Consider the following 27,518-nt stretch of genomic DNA (forward strand, 5'->3'; position numbering starts at 1 on the left):
TGAACAAGACCGGCCCCAGAACCGAGCCCTGGGGAAGACCACTTGTGACCGGCGGCCAGCCGGATTTAATGCCATTCACCACAACTCTCTGGGCTCGGCCATCCAGCCAGTTCTCTACCCAGTGTGAAATATGTTTATCTGATTCGTGTGATGAAGTGTAATCTTCTGTACTTTCATGGATTTCTCCTGCACCATAAAAAGGGGTATTTTACAGGAGAAAGTTAAACTACTTTGCTGGTATATCAGCTCAAACCAGTTTGACCACTGACCGCATAGTATTGTGTAAAGAAAGTGCATGCATAAGGTTTGGGGTCATCCTGGGGGCACGCCGAGGAAGATTCGAGAAGACTCTAGCAGGAGAAGAGGGCATGCGCTGAAGAAGACATGCCTGTTCATTAATATGTATTAGAAGACACGCCTATTCATGAATATGTATTAGCGAACAGGATCATGCTGAGGAAGATTCGAGAAGATTCTAGAAGGAGAAGAGGGCATGCGCTGAAGAAGACACGCCTATTCATGAATATGTATTAACGGACAGGATATAAACCAGGAACAGGAACTGTACCGCGTGCGTCTTGGTGGAGCAGAGACTCCCGGCGCACCCAGCGCTGTTTGCTTGCCTCTATTCGCTTAATAAATTGTAAATTTGAATTGGAATCCTGTTTGGGACTAAATCATTTATAACACCAGTGAAGAGTACAGCTGTCTCAGCCATGAGCCACCAGTTTCTCCAGGAGAATGCTGTGGGAGATGCTGTCAAAGGCTTTACGAAAGTCCAGGTAGACAACATCCACAGCCTTTCCCTCATCCACTAGGCGGGTCACCTGGTCATAGAAGGAGATCAGGTTGGTCAAGCAGGACCCGCCTTTCATGAACCCATGCTGGCTGGGCCCAATCCCTTGGTTGTCCTGCACATGCCCTGTGAGCACCATCAAGATGAACCACTCCATGATCTTCCCTGGTACGGAGGTCAGGCTGACAGGCCTGTATTTCCCTGGATCCTCCTTCCAGCCTTTCTTGTAGATGGGTGTCACATTGGCAAGCCTCCACTTGGAGGTCTGGGACCTCCCCTGTTAACCAGCACTGCAAATGATGGCACTTATATAACATTAAGAAAGACTTGAAAATAAATGTGTGGTTTTATGTCTGATTTAACCAAGGAAATTTTACTAGGTAAACCTACCAACTCTTGAAGTTGTAGACAGGTGTTTAAAAGAGCTCAGTGTTGCCTGTATAATTAATGACTGTATTATAATGTTCATGCACAGGAGAAGGTTTACACTAACATGCATAATCCAGTCTTCCATGGGGCTTTTTTGACCACTTTGCAACTCAAAGAATATACTTTTAATGAGCCATTTTAAGTAAGACCTGTGACTTGTGCAGTATCAGGAGTGGTGAATTCTTTCAAGAAGAAGAATATTGAAGATTAAGCTTATCAGAGACATGTGCAGTTTTCTGTATGTTTCCCATGGAACACAGAGATAGTGATTCTGATATTTTTAAAGTATACTCACGCACACGTGCACACACACACAGAGAAAGGATTCTGTTTTTCTGAAATATTGCATGGCAGATTTGAACTAGGTTTTACACCTTAGGATGTTTTTCATAGGTTCTACAGGACTGCTGTGTAGAAGGGTTTTCTTAATAGGAAGAGACAGTCTGAAGATGTGTACAATGAACTAGGTCGTGTTCAATTTTTGCTTCTGCTATAATCTGTAAAATTGGACAGCATATTTAAGTACTTAAGCAAAGGCATGTATTTAAAATTATCTTTGACTTCAACATATTCTTAAGTGTTTGTCAGACAGTGGTAAAATGGAGTCTTGACTATTGTGTAGTCTTCCTACTACAAAGGAGGGGTGGGATTTTCCAGTGTATCCCTTCCTGGTTTTCTGCAGATTATTTATATTGTAGAAACATTTCTTTTAGTTGGTGTACACCATTATCAACCACTCATAAAGCTTTGCATACTTATGAAGCACAAGAACACACATTTAATGCTTTAAGCGCACATTTAGTATCTTACACAGTAGCTTAAGCATTCAACAATTTGCACAAAAATAACTGTCATGTGATTTCTGGTAAGATTTTAGTGAAAATTAAAATAATGTACAATGGATGAACTGTAAAGAACAGACAGGTATGTTCAGAATACTTACTGTGAAAAATGCAGAACTGGTAGCAGATGACTGTAAGAGTAATCGAACAGCAGACTCATGAGGACAAGCATACCACCATAGTTATGATGAATGTAATGAATAAAAAGGTGTAAGATACCCTTGAAGTATAATGAAGAATATAAACACAAAAAGATGAAAAATGCTTACAGTGTGAATTTGCAAGCAGCAGCATAGCAAAATTAAGGATATAAAAAACCTGCTGGAAGTTGGCAGTTCAGAAGGGAAGAGATATTAACCTCAGGGTGATTTCCATCTGTTACTCTTAACTAATTTGAACCAGCTGAAGTGAGGCAATGGAATGTAAGTATACATCTAATAGATAAAATTATAACTTTAATTCCTTTACACCTGTATACTGTATTATTAAAGTAGGTTTTATTTTACCCAGGAGGAAAAAACACCTTTTTGCTTTGGTTCTTTCTTTCATCTTCCATACCAACATCTATGTATTTTAAATATATCTAGTCATTAAGAAGTTGATGCTCTAATGAACTTAAATTACTGTCACAATGAATGGTAATTAAAAATTGGTGTATAACACTCATCCATATTTCGATTCTGATCTTGGGTGTAGCTTCTAAGTGTTGCTATAAAACAGATTAGTGTAATTACATACCTTAAACTGAAAAAAACCCCAAATCCCTTCTGAATTTTAGCAGAACCTGGTCTTTTTCTTTAATTTACTTCTGACTTTATTTTGTTTTTCATTAAACAGCAATAGAGATGAATGCCTTTCAGAAAATGCGTAGTAACAATCTTGTACTACTGTGTCAATGTGTAAAGTTCATGGAATATCTGTGCTAAGAGCAAGAAACTGCCTCCAGATTTTGAAGCTTAACTCCTCCATCCCCATACTCCCAATATCCCGCTTTTAGAAGTGGGAGTACCATTTATTTTATGAACAAAACAAGCTTGTATTTTTTTTTACATTGCCAAAGCCAAAAATAGCTGTTTCAGTTCTGTATCTATGACTTTGGAAATGTGTACAAAGTAACTCATCAACCAGAGTATTTTTAATTGATTTAAAAATAATAATTCCAAAAGATTTTGTGTCAGCATAATTTATTTATACATATTTGTGTATATTTATACAGCCTGTGTTACAAAACCCATGAGAATTACCTAATGAATCTAAATTATAAACATGTTTCTTTACACTGGGAAGGGAGGCAGGTGGAAATGTGCTGCCAGAAGTACTAACCAACTCATTTGTCATTTGAGTCTATTTGTTCGGAGGCCCCTGTTATTCTAAGGGCAGAACAGAGACATGACACCTGGACATGCTCAGCACAAGGTGTTGAGGGTCTTCCAATACAGCATTTGCTCTGTGCGTTATAGCAACAAGTTGGCAATATTCAACTGAAAGCATACACACAGTCACACACTGAACACAACGTAAAAACTGTTAAGCACTCAAGTGTTTATTGTTTTTTGCACCACAAAAGACAGAGATAAGTGGCAGTTTCTAGAACCAGCTTGACAGAAGTTACAGCAAACTGTAACCACAGTACCCCCAGTAACCCTTGTATCCAACTGCTGGATCTAGCGAGGTTAAAGTTACCACATAGCAGCAAACTGTCTACAGAGATCTGACATGTATTTGTTGATGATTTATGCTTACCTACCACAACCAGCCATAGGGTAAATTGTATTGGACTGCAAGGCTATGCTTTTCTCTTTGCAACCCATAATAACTCCTACCCCACTTTAGTCAGTAGCTCCCTTCACTCTGCAAGGATTTCTGGGGAGAATTGATTGGCTCCCCTCTGGGTTTCACACCATGGCAAGGAGTTGCATGGTCTTTGACGGTCTTAGGAGTCACTGATTTGGGTGCCCCACTTGCCCTCACGATGTTACAGCGGTTCCTCTGCCCATCACTGCTCCTTCAGTCCCTCTGGGTCTCTATGTGCAGTGATTAGTCCTTAGCCACATAACCTGAGAGCAACTGCAAGCTGCTGTACAAGAGAGCTGAAGACCATGTAAACATGAAAAGGTTGTCTCTCCTGATATTACTTGCCCAAATAGTTAAATGACATTCTACTTTTGTTTTAGTATCAGGAAAATACCTTATGTATAAAGGACTGTCTCTTAATCCAGAACGCTAGATGAAGTCCCTTCAACCAAATGATTAGTGTGTGAACTTGCATTGTTACATCAACAAATAAAATAAATGAGGTATTAGAATTAGAAATCAACCAATCAATTATGTCATAAAAATAAATAAATATTGCTTTCCTCCAACAGAATCATAGAATCACAGAATCACAGAATCACAGAATCACAGAATCATAGGATCATAGAATACTTTGTGCTGGAAGGGACCTTCAAGGGTCACCTAGTCAAACCCCACTGCAGTGAGCAGGGGCATCTTCAACTAGGTCAGTTTGCTCACAGCTTCGTCCAACCTGACCTTGAATGTTGCCAGGGATCGGGCATCTACCACCTCTCTGGGCAACCTTTTCCAGTGCATTATCAACCTAATTTTGAAAAATTACTTCCTTATATTGAGTCTGAATCTGCCCTCTTTTAGTTTAAAGCCATTACCCCTTGTCCTAGCACATCAGGCTCTGCTAAAAAGTCTGTCCCCATATTTCTTACAAGCCTCTTTTAAGAACTGGAAGGCTGCAATAGGGTCTTCCCAGAGACTTGACTTCTCCAGGCTGAACAACCCCAACTCTCAGAGCCATTCCTCATAGGAGAGGTGATCCATCCCTCTGATCAATTTTGTGGCCCTCCTCTGGGCCTCTCCAACAGCTCTATGTCATTTCTGTGCTGATGGATCCAGAGCTGGACACAGGACACCCAATGGGGTCTTGCCAGAGCAGAGCAAAGGGGCAGAATCACCTCCCTCGACCTGCTGGCCACGCTTATTTGGATGCAGCCCAGGATACGGTTGGCCTTCTGGGCTACGAGCGCACATTGCCAGCTCATGTCCAGCTTTTCATCCCAGTATACCCGAGTCCTTCTCGGCGGGGGTGCGCTCAATCCCTTTATCCCCCAACCTGTACTGATACCGGGGGTTGCCTCAACCCAGGGGCAGGACCCCATACTTGGCCTTGTTGAAGCTCATGAGGTTCACAAGGGCCCATTCCTCGAGCTTGTCCAGGCTCCTCTGGATGGCATCCCATCCCTCAGTTTGGTGTCATCTGTAAACATGCTGCGGGTACACCCGATCCCACTATGTCATTGATGAAGATATTAAAGAGTACTGGTCCCCTGAGGGAAAACACTTGTCACCAGTCTCCATGTGGACATTGAGCCATTGACCACCACCATCTGGATACGACCATCCAACCAATTCCTCATCCACCACACAGTCCATCCTTCAAATCCATATCTCTCCAATTGAGAGAGAAGGATGTTGTAGGGCACCATGTCAAAGGCCTTGCAGAAGTCCAGATAGACATCCATAGCTCTTCTCTTGTCCACTGATGTAGTCGCTCCACCTTAGAAGGCCACCGGGTTGGTCAGCCAGGACTTGCCCTTGGTGAAGCCATTGTAGCTGTCTCGAGTCACCTCCCTGTCCTCCATGTGCCTTAGCACAGCTTCTAGGAGGATCCGCTCCATGATCTTCCCTGGCACAGAGGTGAGGCTAACAGGTCGGTAGTTCCCAGGTTCCTCCTTTCTACCCTTTTGAAAAATGGGTGCAGTGTTTCTCTTTTTCCCATCTCCAGGGACTTCACCTGACTGCCAGGACTTTTCAAATATCATGGAGAGTGGCTTGGCAACCTCATCAGCCAATTCCCTCAGGGCTCTGGTACACATCTCATCAGGTCCCATAGACCTGTGCATATTCAGGTTCCTCAAGTGGTCTCGAACCTGATCTTCTCTTACAGTGTGACGGACTTTGCTCCTCCAGTCCCCATCTTGCAGACCATTCCCTCAAGAGGTGTGGGAGGAGAGACCACCAGTGAAGACTGAGGCAAAGAAGTTGTTGAGTACCACAGCTGCCTTCTTGTCCATTACTACCAGTCTGTCAGTGTTGTTTATCGTGGGAGCTACGCTTTCTTTGACCTTTTTCTGGCTGACATACCTGTAGAAGCCCTTCTTATTATTCTTCGTGTCCCTTGCCAAGTTCAGCTCCAGGCACGCCTTGGCCATCCTGACCCCATCCCTACACAACTGGGCAGCATCCTTATACTCATCCTAGGATACCTGTCCCTGCTTCCACTGCCTGTGCATTTCCTTCTTGCCCTTTAGTTTGCCCAGGAGGTCTCCACTCAGCCATGCCGGTCTCTTTCCTTCCTTTCCTGATTTCTTACACCTCGGGATCGAAAGCTCTTGAGTTCTATGGAAAGTGTCCTTAAAGGTCTGTTTAAGCCAGGTCTGTTCTGTTCACTTGTCCCTGAGGGCAGTTTCCCAGCGGGTCCTATTGACTGACTCCCTGAAGAGCTGGAAGTTTGTTTTCCTAAAATTCAGGGCCCTGACTTTACTCTTCACCTGACCCATGCCCCTCAGAATGGTGAACTCCACCGGTACATGATCTCTGCATCCCAGGCTGCAGACAATCTTGACACCACTAATTAGCTTGCTTGCGTTGGTGACCAACAGGTCCCATATTGCTTCCCCTCTGGTAGGGCTGTCTTTTACCTGGCTTAAGAAGCTATCCTCGATACATTCCAGGAGTCTCCTGAATTGCCTACAGCTCGCTGTGCTACTTTTCCAGCAGAAGTCGGGGTGGTTGAAATCCCCCAGCAGGATGAGAGCCTGTGAGATTGATGCCTCCTGTAGCTGGAGTAAGAAGGAGCCTATTCATCAATAGGTTGTTCTTGACTGGGCAGCCTGTAGTAGGCACCAACCACAAGGTTCCCTTTGTTTCCTTGGTCTCTGATTCTAACGCATAAGCTTTCAACATGCTCGTGACTATTCTTCAGAGACAGTTCTTCACACTTTATCCATTTCTTCATGTAGAGGGCAACCCTTCTGCCCCTCCTTCCACACCTGTCTCTTCTGAACAACCCGTAGCTATCGATAGCTACACTGCAGTCATGGTATTCATCCTACCAAGTTTCAGTAATGGTAAGCAGGTGGTAGCTTTCTAACAGCACAGTGGCTTCCAACTTCAACAGCATTATCTTTATTTTTATTTGTTTATTCATTTTGTGGTAGCAGAGATAACACCATTGCACTATGCATAACAGAAACAATCAGACTAGCAACGCAGGAATCATATCTGGTGAGTGTAAAAGATCTTCGTTAAAGCATAGTGAACACCATCAGGCAGGTACGGGAAGGACTGAAATAGAAGAACAATTTAATTCTGTTTTCTTGAGAAAAGAGTTTGACATTCATCCTTGCAAAACAGCCTACACAGCTTAGAAAATGTAATGGATTGTAGGATTCAGACTTAATGTGATAGAAGGGACTTAATCCAGACCTGGCCTGTATATTTTTTAACATGGAAAAATTCTTTCCTCGTGGGAACTCTTACAGATTTATCATTTATACCACATAGTCCAACCAAAAGATCTCGTCATTCTTCTTCATTCACAAATTAACAATTTCTATGTATTTTATACAGCTTTATAAGAATTAACATGAATTTAAAAAAAAAAAACAAACAGAAACTTGCAGAGAAAATGAAGGAAAAAATTAAGGTTTAAGAGAGTAAGACAGTCATTAATCAGAATGGATATCATACTTTTATTAGTGAAGACAGCCAGGATAGTCATATTTGCAGCCTTCTACTCATCCTGCCATGTTGTTTGGCCAGGTTATAACATAGGCAAGCACCTGTGTTACTGTTGCTACCTACCAGTTTCCATGTTATCATAGCTTGCCTACCAGGTGACATATATTCAGCAAATATATACTCAATAACACTTTCTTCATGTACTATGTTGTTTTAATGCTCTTTATACTAAAAAGATTTCCATGGGTATTATCATTATGTCAACTCCAATGACATATAACATGATATAAAACTATTATGATGTAAGTGGTATTAGAGGTTTTATATTCAGCATAGATTATTAATTAATGCTACCTCAGTATGCTCAGTGGGGTAAAATGGAGGAGCAATAAATAGCAATAGCTCTGGTGGCCTATGGATTCGTTCCAAAGGCCAGTCCTTCATCTTGTTATGGATGGTCATTTGGGCTGGGGCACTGAATATGGCTAGAATAATATAATGTAAAACATTGCACTCTCACTTCAAAACTGACTGTAAAAAGAGATGTGCCTTTTCCATGCCAAGCTAGTGGACCAGGAAAGGTGGGAGAAAACTCTGGTCTCAACCAATTAACTCACCCAGCAGTAGTTACTTTTCTGCTTTGGTGTACAAACTTTTCCTAAACGAAAAAACAGTTGGCTAGTTCTAGTCACCCAGCCCCTTCCACCAAGTCCCAATCCAAATGAGAATAATCAAATCTTATGTATCCTCATTAGCAAAAAAAACCCCCACATCATCCTGCTACTACAATGACAAAGTACGTCAATATAGCAATAAATTAATATTCTCAGGCTTCCATTCTTCGCTCCCTTCATAAAATGTTATGTTATGACAGACAAACAACAAAGTTAGTTTTATTTTCAATAGAGTATGCATTTATTCCAGTTTGACTGTTTTTCATTTGTACAACAAAAAGGAATTATATTAAACGTTTCCTTTAATGTATTTTATTTTAAAATATAGCTTCTGGATTGTATTTAATAGCAAACCAGGGATAAGAAAAAAAGCATTAAACAGCTACATAAAACAGAAATTGGAAACTGCTGTGAAATTGTATCTAATGCAACAACTCTCCATGCATGCTAGTCACAGAACTGAGTATTAGACTGGCAGATTTGCTCTTTTGTCTCCTTAAAGGGCTGTGAGCACAGCAAGAAGTAGTCTCGGTGTTTGCTCAGAGACATAAATCACTGCGAAAACAACATCTTATTCCGACAAACTGGTTTAGCCCACAGAAATTCCTTAGGTGTCTAGTGTACCTTCTGTTTAATTGCATTCTAGTTTCTCTTTAGATAAAAGAATTTCAGGTAATGAGATAAAGGATACCTAGATTTGCTATTAATCTAGTGCATTGGTGACCTGTGGTAACTAAGTTACTCCTGGAGAAAGGAGGAAAAACAAGGATGCACAAGATCCCACAATAACAGAGCTCATTTGTAATGTTTAATTTATTGTGTGTTGCATGCATATGAATGTATATGTATATACAAAAGTATATATAATTTTTAATATATAGATATATTTTATGGATAAATTTTTATATCTATTTTTATATATAGCTATAGATCCAGTGCTATGTATCTAATGGCGTATAGCAGACATTACTTTGAAAGTGTGGTCTATGGACTGATACCTGGCATGCATACTATATTCTGTGCCTTCCACAGTATAGGTTATATGGTTGTTATGCTGTCATCAGAGACTTTTGCTTGTGTATAACTGTCATGGTTTAACCCCAGCCAGCAATGAAGCTTCACGCAGCCGCTCGCTCACTCCCCCACGGTGGGACGGGGGAAAGAATCAAAAGATTAAAAGTGAGAAAACTCATGGGTTGAGATAAAGACAGGTAAAGCAAAAGCTGCGCATACAAACAAAGCAAAACAAGGAATTCATTCACTACTCCCCATGGGCAGGCAGGTGTTCAGCCATCTCCAGGGAAGCAGGGCTCTGTCACGCTTAATGGCTTCTTGGGAAGGCGGATGCCATAACTCTGAATGTCCCTCCGCCCCTTCCTTCTTCTTCGTCCCAGCTTTATATACTGAACATGACATCATATGGTATGGAACATCCCTTTGGCCAGCCTGGGTGAGCTGTCCTGGCTATGTCCCCTCCCAGCTCCCTGGGCACCCCCAGCCTTCTTGCTGGCAGGGCAGCACGAGAAGCTGGGCTGTCCTTGACTGCTCAGCAACAACCCAAAACATCAGCACCTTATCAACATAATTTTCATCCCAAATCCAAAACATAGCCTCACGCTAGCTACTGTGAAGAAAATTAACTCTATCCAGCTGAAACCAGGACAATAATATTAGAAGAACATTCCTGATGGCTCTGGACAGAATATCTACACTCAAATTACATATTTTTGAGCATTTTAGGTCTGTTTTTAAATTTTGTTCTCATTTTTGTTACATTCATTAATAAAATTCCTTTTAGAAGACTGCTTATTACTGTATAGCAAAGGCTTAGAGGAAAACTGCCATTGTTCAGCAAACCTTAATGATGCTAGCTGGTTGACAAAGATACTGCGCAACATGCAGTTTAGTTTTAGAAAACTGCAAATGACTGCGAATAGATGTTACTAAGCTACCTCCAGATTGGCTTCTTTCCTGTGTTGTGATATATGGTGCCTTCTGCATTAGTACCCACATCCTCAGATGTCTGGGACAGTCATAATCCAGCATGCAAAATGAAAGTTACAGAAATGCTACAGTAGACGGGCAATGGATCTACTCCATACAGCTGTTTCTGTGTTCCTTTTTTTAACCCTAAATGTGATGAGGTTTAAATCTTGAGTTTAACTCCCCCTTCCTCATGACAGTAACCACATCTCTAGCTGATCACTTTCTGAATCCGTACACATGCTTGCCCCCATTTTCTTTTTGGTTCAGAGTTGTACATCACTGTTTGTAACTGAGACAAAGCAGATAAAAACAGAGCAACATTGCATTATAATTTAGGTGGCTACAGGTTCTAAATATTTAGAAAAGACAGGAATCCAAGAAATTGCCTATCTTTATTCACTTATCGGAGATGTTGCACTTTCAGTTATCCCAATAGTTGATTACTGGAATAAATTTTCTTGTGCTGAAGACCAACAGACAAAATAATTAAATGAGTGAAACTTATTCCTTCTGAAACAAAAAATAAGTTTACAAATCTCTAAAAAAAGATATTTTTTCTTTGCTCACTTTTTCTTAATTCTTGTTTTAACTTTATGTGGAGTAATCGCTGAGGGGTACTTTGGAAATTTACCCTCTAAGAACAGCCTTGAAACCAGGTGGAACATAGTACTCATGTACAACGGATCTGTGCCATGGAGACTCCCTGGACACCCTTGGACGTTGGCAACATCAGGGGCACTTGGTGTGCTGACTCTGGGAGAAATTACATGGAGGGTGGAGCAGAGTGGAGACATCGCGGCCACGCTCTGTGAACAGGGGAGTTTAGGGATGCACAGTATGTACATTGATAAGCTGCGCTTGCGATGCCCTGGGTCAAGGACCTGTCAACTTTGATGAAATGCTGTACTTGGAGTGAACTTTTCTAATTATAATATCATTATAATACTAAAACGCACACCCCTCTCAAAAGTTACCCACCTCCCAAGGTGCGACCACTCCTCAATGAGCGTGCGCACTGAATTTTTCCTAGTCTGTACCTTTAAACGCGAAGCGAGAGAATTCTGCACCACTCCTGATAAAGGTATGTATGACTAGAGTCACTCAAGCTCCACCTGCAAAGTAAAACACTATAAAATAGTGTTTTATGAGCTGGATGTTAGGGAAGATACCATCGTCGTGTACTATTCTAACTTCTGGGATCAGTCGACGGGCTGAGCCTCTCTTCCCCCCCATCGGGACGCCGTTGGGTAAGATTCGAACCCTTGGTCATACCAAGTGCCTCCCCGGGAAACTTAGAAATCTCTATAGAGTCACTTTATATCTCTTAACACGTTTATAGCCAAGTAGTGTCACTCATATTTTTGGTATTTGCGCGTGCTTTGCAGAATTTATCACCGGCAATCCAAAGAACCTGTGTATCTGTTGCTTCAATAAATCGCACTATTGATTGACTCAGCCGTGTGTGTGTTGTCCCTGAACGTGACCGTACCTCTGAGTGCGGCCGTGTGAGTTCAGGAGGTGTCCGGCTGAGCAGGTCGTGTGATGTTAGTAGTGCACCCGGACCCGTGAGAGTCCAACGAAGGTGTTGGGCGCGACCGGACTACTAACGCTGACTTTGGGCATCATTCAGAACCTAAGCTCAGCCGCCCCCAGTCCCTCTGATATCTGAGGATCGACTGGAAAGCAAGGGGGTTTAGTTTCTGCCAAATTGTTCTGCCTCTTAACGCAACACTTTACTGGACAGTTATTTATCTTTTCTCACACAATTATTGTTGTCATTCTGGAGGACTGATTGTCTCATTTGCTATGAACACCTCAGTGGTTATCCCTTGACTTGTCTTCGATGTGATACAGTCTTTTCCTGCAAATTACTACATTTGGTCTCCTGGAATAGATTTACTGTCCATCCAGTTCAACACCTTTTCTACAGAAAAGCTGTTTGTATTGACCAAAACCACCACAGATGGTGAAATTTTTTCCCTTTAGGTGATATTGAAGTCACCTGCTCCTGAAGATTTCTTCTCAGATCCCAGTAAATATCAGATTAGGATTTCAGACATAAGATTTTGTTTGCTTTCAATATTTCTTCATTGGGGGTAATTTGTAAAATAAAAACACAAACAATTTTCCCTATAAATATATATTTTTTAATTTGGTACATTTATAATTAAGCTGCACCTACACATCTTTCTTTGGCTCCAGCTACTCCATGAAAGAAGTTTATCAGCCCCAGGCCATCACTTGGTTGATTATCCCTGTCAGTGAATGGCTGAGGATGACCTTTGCCTCAGATTTGCCAGCTGATATACTCATTTTATTGCTCCCTAGTCTTCTTCACAGAAGCTAAGCCAGGTCAATTTAAAACATTTAGATAGGGCCGCTGTCACATTATTTATTTTGAATGAAAGTTTATGGAGCAGATCAACTGGCAAACTGGAGAGACCATAATCTCCAGGAGGTAGGACGTGGCAAGATGATAGAGACCGGGACTGATACCTCTGCAGTGGCACACCAGAACCTCATGAGGTCATGTGTCTGTGTGGTCAGTTGTACTGAGATTTTTTTGTTATGTTCCTTGGCAAGATATTTTTATTTGGAATCTATGATGAAAGGAGACCTCTGGGCTCTCTCTCCCTTTAGTTACAGGAGTTACTGGTTTCCATGCTTGCATTACACAGTTTGAAATGGTGAAATACAGAAGCACTTCATATTCACCCACTACTCATTACAACAGGGAAGTAGAGTTCCCATTTTCAGGTGATGAAGGAAGAGTACCACTGTCTTTTTTTCTGCCTTGAAAATTGGTGCAAATACATTAGTAGTTTGTGGCAGCAGGACCAGAATGTTTTTCAGCTGGCTAACCATGCCCATTTCATCACAGTTCTCTCTTTTAGTTGCTCAGCTGGTAGCAGAGGATTAACAGCAATTTACATTTCATCTCATCACTGATCGATCCCATTTACCCATTTACATCTCTGTCAAAGAACAATGGAAGTATTCTCTAAAATACTGTTCTTGGCTCAATAGGATCGATTAAATATAAATGCCTGTTACTGTTCTGTGTTTCAATGTGTCTGGCTAGCTGCTAGTTCTCAAGCTGCTTGAAATTTTATTGTGCACCATCATATTTTTTTTTTCCTTTTACCTGAAACTGAAAAATTTGGAAACCAAAAGAAGAAACAAATTTTATTTTATATTACTAGCTATTGCTGTTAGACCGCACATTTTAATAATGGTACTATTTTGTATTCTGGGAATTCATGATGGTATTATTCAAATATACTTTGATTTTAAATTGACAGAGGCTTGACAGATGTTTCTTGTTCTTCTCCTTGTCTGTCAGAAATCAGCCAACCTGAACAGCAGACACTTTGCCTTCCATTCTTCTGTAGACTAGTTGTAAGTTATGTATATATAGGCTTGCATCCTGGAGAAATGAATGAAAAATTTTCAGTGTCAGAAACATTAATTTCAATGACAATATGGCAACATCAGCTGAGAGTATGCCTTAAGAAGTTTTGGGCTATTGCTCTAATCACTAGTCCATGTGAGAGTGAGCTGAGTCTCGATCTTCACTTCTGGGCTTAGCATTTTAAAGTCAGAGGAGACCATACTACCATTACCATGCCTGGCTGCCAGTATGGAAAGCAGCACATCGGATGAACTGTCACCCCTTCACATTTTGGTGTATGTGGAGAGCCAGGAACTGTATGTAGAAGGAACTACGCAGAAGCCAGGTTTTTAAGGAACTTTCATCTAAATAGAAACATTTCTAGAAAAAAAGCAACCATATAACCTATGTTGCAGAAGGCACAGAATATAGTATGCATGCCAGGTACCAGTCCATAGACTCACCTTCTGAGTAGCAGGTTACATCTGGCTTTTTGGATCTTGACTTAGAATGTAGGAATGGTAAAGTTTGCCTAAGTCTTGGACTTAGATTTTATGTCTCAGGCATCCTCACAGCAAAAGTCCACAAAACCAAGTGCCTCCTAACCTTGCAATAGTATAAAATCTTCAGGCATACATACCTTCACAAATGAAAACACAGAGTTATTTTCCATGTTGTTTGAATGGTGTCTTTTGCAAGTAGCTGCATTTGGATAGCTACTGGAATCCAGAGGCTAGAGGCTCGTCTGTTTTCATCCACACAGCTTCCTCTGTAGGAGCACAGGGATCTTACAGTTGTGAGAACATGGCTGCCTGACAGTGCTTTGAACAAAGCACAGTTAGAGGATATTCAGCTGATTTTTATATTCAGTAACCCAGTGTTCAGATGTAGGACATTTAAGTCCAGTTCCATTCCTTGCCATTGTGGGAAGCAAATTGCTGAACCAAAGTTGAAGGAGAAACTCTGGCTTGTGTCTCCCCAAACAGAGAGCCTGGCTGGAGTAGTCTCTGCCTTTTCTTTCCAGACACACTACACAGAAAGTGTTTCTAATGTTTGCCATCATCTCTGTTATTTATCTTACATTTATTGTAAAGAAAGTTTCAGAGCAAAGAGACACCCCTCTGTCTTTTGGAGCTCTGTCTTGGTCTACCTAACTTTCCATTTGGAGCTGAGACTTAGGATAGTTGCACAGTAGCATTGACAGATCTGTTTATAACTGAGCATCTTGCATTGAACAAATGCTCTTATTCTATTACTTTTAATCAGCCCATAGATTACTTTGTCTCGATTCTCCAGCTGGGGTTGCTGGTATGGTCATAACAGACATTAGCTAACTTCTGTAAACCTCATGATCCATGAAACCTGGGTTGGGTGGCTTTCTAAAGGAAACTCGTATGATGTAATAATGCAGATGAGACACTCATTAACAGGCAACTGGAGTAATATCTGAGAGAATTTTTTCTCTTCCTGAATACCAGCTCTTTCCAGAGTATTTATGTAACACCAAATTATTTTGAAAGTGTTTCATGTAGGGCAAGACTGGGCTTTTTCATGTATTTTGATACTGCTTACAGTTTTTTGTTCAGAGGCCCATTTTGCAAAGACAGAAAATCACCAAAACCTCATCCAAATGCTGCATTTTAAAGAAATTATTGTTACATGAAAGTATGGAAAGTTATTCCAAAGCCTGACATTTTGTGTAAGTAAAACCTTGTGTTGCTTTTAATTTATTTTGGCCTTTTGTGGTGGGGTTTTCTGTTGGCTTTGGTTGGTTGGTTGGTTTGCTTTACTTTCTTCCCTCTTGGACCACTAAGAGTTGCTCTGGTATCACTCATTCCAAGGCATTTATTTGCTACTAAAAATATTAATGGACAATTTATGGAGTTAAAAACATACTTAAGTCTTCTTCATTAATGAAGGTAACTAGAAACATACAGAGAAGGTTTAATTGCTAAAACACAAGTTGCCTTAATTGTCTGATCACTGCTGGGCATATTTGTGGCACTGAGAAGGTGTCCCAGCTTGGCAGCCCAATAAACTTATGAAATATTAATCAGTTAGTATTGTACATAAAACTACAAATATGTGCATTTGTTATTGCTAACTATAATATAGATAAGCATTTATTCTACCTAATGTGTCAGTTTTGTTTTCTGTCTAAAATACATTGGTCCAGTAATAATGATGATAAGCATCTTTTTTTCTGATTATCTAGTTGTCTTATTTTACAAACCTCTCATTCAGAAAGTAATGATAAAGGCACAAACCAGGTCTAAATATGAGCAATTCCTACTTTGCTATGTCAAGTCTCTTAAGGATGTTATATTATTTGCAGTACTGAAATAATAAAGAAATGAGAAGTTGAAGGAAATCAGTAATACTCTTGACTACTTAGTGCTTTTAGACTAATACACATTTTCATCTATTAGACTTTCTGGTTTGGAAGACCCAGGGACTTTATATGTTTTCTGCATAGTGTTTGGCACAATAGGGGAAATGACCTAATCTGAGGTCTGTAAACAACGTTGGAAAACAGATAATTCTACTAGACAGCCGTAACAAGGGAAAATTAATGAGACATCTTCACAGAGAGTAAAAGACACACAATCCAGAAAATGTACTAGCAAAGAAAATTTTTCTTTCTGAAAGTTTTCTTTTTACAAGAAGAGTAAGTGCATTTTTTTTAGTTCTACATGCATGAATATATTAGCAGAATTATTGAAAATTCTTTTGGGCTTACATATAAAAATATTTGTATGCCTCTTCCTGTATAAAAAAAACCCACAGTCCTCTCCTTTCTTGGGTCCTTACACTTCCAATGACAGGGATTGACTTTAAAGCAGCCATGAGAGTTTTAATGTATGGGAACACAGCAGAAGGAAACAAAAAGGATTGAGAGTACTGAAGCTAGGGAAATTCTCTAGGTCATCTGGAACATCTGTAAATCATATGCACCATTCTCATGGTCATGTGGAACAGATAGGAACAATCTCACATTCACATGCTCTGGTCTTCACGAGGGACTTCAATCACCCTGATACCTGCTGGAGGGACAACACAGCAGGGCATAAGCAATCCGAGAGGTTCCTGCATTAGCGAGAACTTCCTCCTCCAAGTGATAGAAAAGCCAGTGAGAAGCGGTGTTCTGCTGGCCCTCATACTCACCAACAACAATGGTATTCCCTGGGGACGTGAAGGCCAAAGGCAGCCTTGGCTGCAGTGACCATGAGATGGTACAGTTCAGGTTCCTGAGGGCAGGGAGGATGGTGAAAAGCAAGCTTACAACCCTGGACTTCAAGAAAGCAGACTTTGGCTTCAAAGATCTGCTTGGAAGAGTCCCATGGGATAGGCCCTGGAGGGAAGAGGGGCCCAAGAAAGCTTGTTAATATTCAAGGATTGCCTACTCCAGGCTCAAGAGAGCTCCACCCCAACAAATAGGAAGTCGGGCAAAAATGTCAGGAAGCCTGCATGGATGAACAAGTTGTTCCTAAACATACTGAAACACAAAAAGGAAGCATACCAAGGAAAAGGAAGCAAGGACAAGTCACTTGTTAGGAATACAGAAACATTGTCCAAATATCAGAGGTGAAATTAGGAAAGCTAAAGCCCAAATGGAATTGAATCTCACCAGAGACATCAAGGACAACAAGAAAGAGTTCTATAAGTACATGGGAGACAAAAGGAAGACTAGGGAAAATGTGGGCCCATTGCTTAATGGGATAGTGGACCTGGTTACAGAGGAGATCACAGAATCACAGAATCACTAGGTTGGAAAGGACCTTCAAGATCATCAAGCCCAACCATTGATCCAGTGCCACCATGTTCCCTAAACCACGTCCTGAAATGCCACATCCACACGTTTTTTGAAGACTTCCAGAGATGGCGACTCCACCACCTCCCTGGGCAGCCTGTTCCAATGCCTGACCACCTTCTCAGTGAAGAAATTTTTCCTAATATCCAACCTAAACCTCTCCTGGCGCAACTTGAGGCCATTTCCTCTTGTCTGATTGCTAGTTACTTGGGAGAAGAGGCCAACACCCTCGTCGCCACAACCCCCTTTCAGGTAGTTGTAGAGAGCAATAAGGTCTCCCCTCAGCCTCCTCTTCTCCAGACTAAACAACCCCAGTTCCCTTAACCACTCCTCATAAGGCTTGTGCTCCAGACCCCTCACCAGCTTCGTTGTCTTTCTTTGGACACGCTCCAGCACCTCAACATCCTTCTTGTAGTGAGGGGCCCAAAACTGAACACAGGATTCAAGCTGCGGCGTCACCAGTGCCGAGTACAGGGGCACGATCACTTCCCTACTCCTGCTGGCCACACTATTCCTGATACAGGCCAGGATGCTGTTGGCCTTCTTGGCCAGCTAGGCACACTGCTGGCTCATGTTCAGCCGGCTGTCAACCAGCACCCCCAGCTCCCTTTCCACCGGGCTGCTCTCCAGCCACTCCTCCTCAAGTCTGTAGCGTTGCATGGGGTTGTTGTGGCCAAAGTGCAGGACCCGGCACTTGGCCTTATTAAACCTCATACAGTTGACCTCAGCCCATCGATCCAGCCTGTCCAGATCCCTCTGCAGAGCCTTCCTACCCTCCAGCAGATCAACACTCCCACCCAACTTGGTGTCATCTGCAAACTTACTGAGGGAGCACTTGATTCCCTCATCTAGATCATCTATAAAGATATTGAACAAGACTGGCCCCAGAACCGAGCCCTGGGGAAGACCACTTGTGACCGGCTGCCAGCCAGATTTAACATCATTCACCACAACTCTCTGGGCTTGGCCATCCAGCCAGTTCTTTACCCAGCAAAGAGTACACCTGTCTTAGCCATGAGCCACCAGTTTCTCCAGGAGAATGTTATGGGAGATGGTGTCAAAGGCTTTACTAAAGTCCAGGTAGACAACATCCACAGCCTTTCCCTCATCCACTAGGTGGGTCACCTGGTCATAGAAGGAAATCAGGTTGGTCAAGCAGGACCTGCCTTTCATGAACCCATGCTGGCTGGGCCTGAGCCCTTGGTTGTCCTGCAGATGCCCTGTGAGCAGTCTCAAGACCAACTGCTCCATAATCTTCCCTGGTACAGAAGTCAGGCTGACAGGCCTGTAGTTCCCAGGATCCTCCTTCCGGCCTTTCTTGTAGACGGGCGTCACATTGGCAAGCCTCCAGTCTTCTGGGACCTCCCCTGTTAACCACGACTGCTGATAAATGATGGAGAGTGGCTTGACAAGCTCCTTTGCCAGCTCTGTCAGTACTCTTGGGTGGATGCCATCAGGCCCCATAGACTTGTGGGTGTCCAGGTGGTTTAACATGTCCTTGACTGCTTCCTCCTGGATTATGAGGAGTATATTGTGCTCTCCATCCCCGTCTTCCAGCTCAGGGGGCTGAATACCCTGTGGATACCTGGAGTGGCTATTAAAGACTGAGGCGAAGAAGGCATTAAGTACCTCAGCCTTGTCTTCGTCCTTGGAGACAATGTTCCCTGCCATATCCAATAAGGGATGGAGATTCTCCTTGCCTCTCTTTTTGTTGTTAATATATTTGTAAAAACATTTTTTATTATCCTTTATGACTGTGGCCAGACTGAGCTCTAGCTGGGCTTTTGCCTTTCTAATTTTGTCCCTGCTTGACCTAACGAGATCCTTGTACTCTTCGTGAGTTGCCTGCCCCTTCTTCCAGAGGTGATAAACTCTCCTCTTTTCCCTGAGTCCCAGCAAAATCTCCCTGTTCAGCCAGGCCGGTCGCCTTCCCCGCCAGCTCTTCTTACAACACATGGGGACCGCCTGTTCCTGCGCCTTTAAGATTTCCTTCTTGAAGGCTGTCCAGCCTTCCTGGACCCCTTTGTCCTTCAGGACTGTCTCCCAAGGGACTCTCTCAACCAGTGACCTGAACAGGCTCAACTCTGCCCTCCGGAAGTCCATGATAGCAGTTTCGCTGACCTCTCTCCTTACTTCACTCACAACCGAGAATTCTATCATGTCGTGGTCGCTAAGCCCAAGACGGCCTCCGACCACCACATCTCTCACCAGTCCTTCTCTGTTTGTAAACAGCAGGTCCAGCAAGGAACCTCCCCTGGTGGGCTCACTCACCAGCTGTGTCAGGAAGTTATCCTCCACACACTCCAGGAACCTCCTAGACTGTTTCCTCTCTGCCGTGTTATACTTCCAGCAGATGTCCGGTAGGTTGAAGTTCCCCACAAGAACAAGGGCCAGCGAATGCAAGACTTCTGCCAGTCACTTATAGAATGTCTCATCTGTCTCTTCGTCCTGGTTGGGTGGTCTGTAACAGACTCCCAGCAGGATATCTGCCTCATTGGCCTTCCCCCTCACTCTTACCCATAAGCACTCATGGATGGAGTTGGAATAGGCTGAGGTACTGAATGCTGCCTTTGGTTCAGTCTTTACTGGAAAGACCAGCCTTCAGGAATGCCAGGTCCCAGAGACCACGGGGAAGGGCTGGAGGAGGGAAGATGTACCCTGTTGGAAGAGGATCAGGTCAGGGAATACGTAAGCAAACTGGACATGAATAAGTCCATGGGCCCTGATGGGATGCACCTTCAAGTGCTGAGGGAGCTGGCAGATGTCACATTCAGGGCCGCTCTTGATAATCTCTGATCCATCATGGTGACTGGGGGAAGTGCTCAAAGACTGGAGGAAAACAAATGTCACTGATATTGTCAAGAAGGGCAAGAAGGGGGAACTACAAGGAACTACAGGCTCGTCAGCTTCACTTTGATCCCTGGGAAGGTGATGGAGCAGCTAATCCTGGAAACCATTTCCAGGCACATTAAGGACAAGCAAATCATCAGGAGCAGTCAGCATGGCTTCACCAAGGGGAAGTCATGCTTGACCAACTTGATAAACTTCATTGATGAAGTGACTTGCCTGACAGACAAGGTGAGAGCAATGTATGTTGTTCACCTGTACTACAGTAGGGATTTTGACGCTGTCTTCTGTAAGATTTTCATAGAGAAGCTCTTGATGTACAGGCTGGATAAGCAGACAGTGAAGTAGATTGAAAACTGGCTGAATGTCTGGGCCCAGAGCATGGTGATCAGCAGCACAAAGTCTTGTTGGTATCTGAACTAGCATTGTACCCCAGGGGTACAATCAATTCATGATCCGAATGACGGGCAGAGTATACCCTCAGCAAGTTTGCAGGTGACACCAAATTGGAAGGAGTGGTTGTTATGACAGAAGGTCATGTTGCCAATCCAGAGCCAACAGCTGGAGAAAGGGACTGTGAAGAACCTTGTAAAGTTCAACAAGGAGAAGTGCAAAATCCTTCACCTGGGGAGGAACAACCCCAGGCACCAGTTTATTCTGGGGGCTGCCCATCTGAAAAGCAGCTTTGCAGAAAAGGACATGGGCCCTGGTGGACACCGGGTTGGATATGAGCCAGCAATGTGCTTTTGCTGCAAAGGAGGCAAATGGGCAACACGGATGGTTAAGGGACTAGACCACCTCACCTACAAGGAAAGGCTGAGAGACCTGGAACTATTCAGCCTGGAGAAGAGAAGGCTGAGGGGGGATCTTAGCAATTTTTATAAATACTTGAAGAGAGGGTGCAAAGAGGATGGAGCCAGGCTCTTTTCAATGGTGTTCAGTGACAGAACCAGACAATGGGCACAACCTTAAACACAGGATGTTCCCTCTGAACATCAGGAAACACTTTTTTACTGTGAGAGTGACTGAACATTGGCACCAGTTGCCCAGAGAGGTGGTCAAGTCTCCCTCCTTGGAAATATTCAACAGCCATCTGGAGATGGTCCTGGGCAATGTCCTCTAGGTGGCCCTGCTTGAGCAGCAGGATTGGACAAGATGGCTTCCAGAGGTCCCTTCCAGCCTCAACCATTCTGTGATTCTGTGTGAGTCTGTGATTTTTTTTTACTTTAGTCACTGAAGTTTCACTGACTGAAGACTTTAAATCAACACCTCTCCCCCTGCAAATGCTTAAAAGTTATAAAAGTTTCTACCGTCTTACAACAAACTGAGTAACAAGGATTATTTTTTCAGACAGTAAAGAAAAATATCCAAAAGGGAATTAAAATTCAATAACAGAATTTGATCATCTAATTTGCTTTTAAACCCTCCCATATGTGCAACCAATAATCACAACTGGTATAATTATCCGATTGTTGTTCAGTATGTAGCAATCTTATTACTGTAAACAAAACACTGTGTTAACATTAATTGCTTTTTAATGATGCCTTTGATGCAATGGCTACAAAATATCTATACTAAAATTAACAACTTGGAAAGTAATGTTTTGTGTACTTTAGTTCCACCCACTCCTTCTACCTGGATGATGAAGTGCAGAGAACATTGATGGCCTTTCAGTCCTCTTCATAGCATTTCAAAAATCTTTATGTTTGTAGCTTCCCCCCCGTATGAACTAGAAATATGACATCTCACCACTCTTTAAATATGTCTATTTTATCTTTTGTGTATCACTGTAATTTCAATCATATTTTCCTGACATTAACTGTTCATATATTGATAAATCTTTTACATTTGTATTTTCCATATCTAACCCTTGTAATGTTTTGTTTCTGTTTTTAGTTTTTTGGACTGATACCAAAACTAGTTCATTTGTTAGCACGGACACTGGATGTTCTTCCAGAGCAAAAAAAAAAATATTCAGAGCCATGGCTTTCTGTCCTGCTGAGTATTTTCTGTACATTAGTCTATTATCCTTCCCATCACTTGCTTTTTATTTCTTTCTTTCTTTCACTTCCCTTAAGCTTCTTCAAATTACTCTAAACAGGAAACAATATACTTAAATAGGTCTAATCTTTTGCTAGCTATTCATCCCCATTGTGCTAAGCACAGCAGTTAATACCATGACTCTGGTTCTCCAAAGTACTTATTCAAGTTGGTAATTTAAAGGTACTTTGTTAGTTTATAGACCATGAATGTTCTGTACTTAAATAAAAATTTGGTTCACAGATCATCTTAAAGATGGTATTTTCTTCTAGAGCAGAAGCAAAAACATGTAACCTCAACTCATACAACTTGAAGACTGGAGGTGACAGAACTCTCTATAGAAATACATGGAAGATGAATGCAAACATTTGCTTCACATGTCAAAAATTTTTCTTTCATCTTATCATTTACAAATTTTCTGGGAATAAGAGTTATTTTTAGATATGTTTGACTGGCATCAATTTTAAAATTAGAAATAGCTTTACAGTATGATAATTGAATCATAGAATCATAGAATCACAGAACAGTTTGGGTTGGAAGGGACATTTAAAAGCCATCTAGTCCAGCCACCCTGCAAGGAGCAGGGACATCTACAACTAGATCAGGTTGCTCAGAGCCCCGTCCAACCTGACCTGGAATGTTGCCAGGGATGGGGCATCTGCCACCTCTCTGGGCAACCTATGCCAGGGTTTCACCACCCTCGTTCTGAAAAATTTCTTCCTTCTATCTAGTCTAAATCTGCCCTCTTTTAGTTTAAAGCCATTACCCCTTGTCCTGTCACAACAGGCCCTGCTAAAAAGTCTGTCCCCATATTTTCTATAAGCCCCCTACTTTACTACCCCAACTCTTTCAGCCTGTCCTCACAGGAGGGATGTTCCATTCCTTTGACCATTTTTGTGGCCCTCTGTGGACCCTCTCCAACAGGCCCATGTCTCTCCTGTGCTGAGGGCTCCAGAGCTGGATGCAGGACTCCCAGTGGGGCCTTGTCAGAGGGGAATAGAGGGGCAGAATCCTCTCCCTCGACCTGCTGACCACGCTGCTTTGGATGCAGCCCAGAGTACTATTGAAGTACTGTTCTAGGAACAGGACCTGCTTCCTGTTGATTGCAGCATTACTACAGCCACCCATTTAACCCCTGATATTGTTCAGATACACATATGGCAAATCACTGGTTTTCCCTAAACTCTTTACTAAAGACAATATAAAGCTAACATTTTCCTTGTCTATTTAATTACATATCTTTCCACACTGTTGCCCAGGGTTAGGCTTCTCTCTCCATTGGTCCTAACCAACTTTAAACATTTCACAGTGCCACTTGTAGTATACACCTTAACCTGAGGTTCATTTCACAAGCACTGCAGTGAAAGAGGTACCTTCAGAGGAGATCTTCATTAAGCTGTGGGAGTGCCAACTCTCCACCGTAAGTTGTAGGTAGGAGTGAGTTTTCTGTCTATTATGTGGGTCATCAAAGGTTTTGAAGCCAAATTAGGCCAGTTTGGCCCCAGAGTATGAAAATCAAAACCAAACATAAAGTTAACATTGTGATTACTGTAGTTAACCAGAGCGGATGAGGGAAAGAAAATTACTTTCCTACATAAAATTCTTGGAGTTTGAAACTTAACATTCCCTAAAGGTTAAATTTAGTATTGAGAAATTCACTAAACTCTAGTAAATTGAGACAACTGAGCTCCTCTAAAGGGTGAGATGAAAAATCACTGTCATAAAATGCATATATACCCCCTTTCATAAAACTGAAAGAGGCTCGTTTCCCCAGTTTTGTGGAAATACATTTCTTAACCTCATTCTGTTGAATGCTGACGGTTGTAATTGTGACTTCCAGTGAATCTGAAATGGTAATCTTGCTTTTGTTTTTTCTTTTTCTTCAATTATAAAATAGTATAGTAAAAATTCAAATTAACATGTTTTATCCTTATTGATAAGATTTTAACAAAATAAATCCTAGAGTAAAAGAAATGCAAGCTATACATACTCATGGACTATTTCAATTCCTTTTAGTTGTTGTATACCACTGAAAAACAACTTTTCTGGAAATTTTCAACTAGATTTACTGATTTCAGTCAGTTTTACTGATTACATTGACACGTATATATAGACTTAAGGAATTCTGTCAAAGACAAGTACTTACACTGCCTTTGAAATGTACTTCAGTATAGTTCTAAAGTCCACCTTTAAGGTATGGATCACATGTTTAGTTAATTCATGATTGGAGTGTACTAATAACCCTGACATTGCATTTGGTGTAAAAGGAACAAGATACTTTTAAGCCAGATAGGTAACAATTATATTTGTCACGGATATGTGCTAAATATGAACCATCTGACCTATGGAGAAAAACTTAATACTGTTTCTAACCCGGAATTCTAAATGAGAAAAATAATAAGTAAATTAATAAACAAAAATTTCACCCCAAACCTGTTTTGAAGTCACTTTTACTTAAGGAGATTTAAATGAAAAGTGCTATGTCTTTAACGTTGAGACAGAGCACTGCAGATAGTCATGCCCGTGAAACACATGTGTCACCAATAAAAGGCACTGTGGGAATGAAAGTTTTCTAAAGTAACAGTGACAAAAGGTCACCAGGGTTCCTGGAGTGACCTGGAATGTCAGTCACCTCACTTCTATTTGTGAAATTTAACAGCAGGAGATATACAGAACACAACTTGACATTATTTTTGAACTACAGATTATATTGTATGCTCTCTGTTTTTAATTGTATAGAATATATTCTAACACTTGAACATGTTCCTCTCATTTTTAGTCAGGCAAAGTTATACAGTGAGTTTGATCCCAGAATGATATAATACATTACATTAGACAGTGGCATGATCGTGGTAGTTTTTGTTAGGATTGATTACTGTTTCAGCGCAGAGTACTCTTGAGCCTGTGGCTGTTCTACACAATCAGAGAATTACCATTGTAAACCACAGATTTTTCCTTAAACTATATATCTTTTTGGTTTAGTCAGTTCTGATGAAAATAATTGTTTTTTGTTGAACTTTAAACTTTGCTAGAAAATTGATGTGGCCAGCTGAGTTTTAACAGATTTTAGCACTATACAAAGTCGATGTAGTACCTAGTCAATAGATGACAAAGTGATAACTGATAGATGTCAAAATGTAATCACTAATAGGAAATCACAGAATGAATATATAGCCTCAGGAATTAATCCTCAATCCAATGTGACTCAACATCTCCATCAGGGACATGAAGAAAATATAAACAATTATCTATCAAGGCTTATAGACAACCAAGAACTGGTGAAGTGATAGATGACAGGGGTCATTTTTAAACTGAGCCAAACCACCTTTAAAAGGGTCATGGTCAAAGAGGAATAATAGGCTCTGTCAGCTACCATTTTTCCTAGACTCAGATGAAAAGACATAAATATGGAGGCACAAAGATTGTTGAATAAGAACTGCATCCTGGGAAGAAACAATGACCTTGACAAAGATTTAATGTTTGGCCATGCTGCAGAACCATCTGACCATGACTTTCCAAAAGCATTAGAAAATTCAAGGGCTAAAATTAAAGGTAGACAAATTCAAAAGGGAAGACAGACATATTTTAACAGTGATTAACCTTTTGCAAAACTTCCCTGGAGAAGTGGTTGAGGCACCTTCATAAAAGTTTTTGACCTAAATAGTCTTTGTAGAATCTGTACTTATTAATCCAAAAATTATTGGATTCAGTGAAGGTATTGCAAGGTGAAATTTTATAGCTGATACTATAGGAACTTCAAATAGAAGCTCATTAAGGCTCATTTTAGCCTTAAAATTGGTGAAAGGAGAAAAAAAAAGAAGGAAAAAATCAAAACACAAGTGGATGTTATTTTAGAGAATCATCATGTTTTTCATGTTAGTCTTCCAGGAAAACATCTTGTTTTCACTGTAGTGAAATTCTAAGTCACTGTGTTCAAGACTACTTTAAGAAAGCCACTATAGCAAAGTGTATATGTGATGAAGATGCAGTATAAATATCAGGGCAGAGAAAATGATACAAGAATGGGAATAAAACAGCTAAGAGAACGACAATATAATCAAGGGCAATTAGTGAGTGTAGACTTCACTATCAGTGCTTCTTATGTGTGTTTCCCTCCTCCTCACTGAGTCATCCACTCTAGAGAGCAATAAGTAGGAACATAGCAAGACACTGTGGCTCTTTATTCAGCCTGTATTACAGGAAGCCTTACTGCTCAAACAGATGACTTTTCAGAGTACAGTTTGTGAATATAGATAAATGAATGGGCTAGCCAAATTAGGAATTTTGTCCATTACAAACAAAGGAGTAGAAAGACAAGAATAACCTCCTTCTCCCATTTTTCTAGTCTCTTTTCTTGTTTTGAACACATTATTTTTGATGTTATTGGTTAGCTACAAAAATCTACCTTTTCTCTTTCAGTGTGACTTCCAGATTGACAGAGAATCCATTTTACAATCCTGCTTTTATTAGGTATTGGTTAATTAATCCCAAAACCTCCTATGTAACTAATCCCTCATTAAAAAATCCCTATGAAAAATATGCACATTTGTTATGTGTATTTTATACTATCTTCTCTTCTTTTCCTTGCTGCATCTCATTCCAGTAGTGAAACAATACCAAGATATCCTGAGTTCAAAAAGCCAAATAAATTTTCAAGAAAAACTTTAGAATACTGTGGGTGAAACCCTGGCCATGCTGAAATTAGTATGAATTTGCCACTGACTTACTAGGGTCAGGCTTTCAAACCAGAACTTCCAAAAGGATTCTAGTGCTATCAAATTTCTACAAAACCTTTTTGTTTCAGCTGAGTAATGACTGATAAGTTATATTTATGTGATAAGAACATCAGATTTACAATAGGGAAAGCAACGTCAGCATTTGGTATATATCTCCTGTCCTAATTTGCTAATATCCCATAAAATAGCGTGATTTATTTATTAATAAGCAG

Source organism: Phaethon aethereus, assembly GCF_964289735.1.
Source record: "Phaethon aethereus genome assembly, chromosome: 1".
In the NCBI taxonomy this organism is placed as follows: Eukaryota; Metazoa; Chordata; class Aves; order Phaethontiformes; family Phaethontidae; genus Phaethon; species Phaethon aethereus.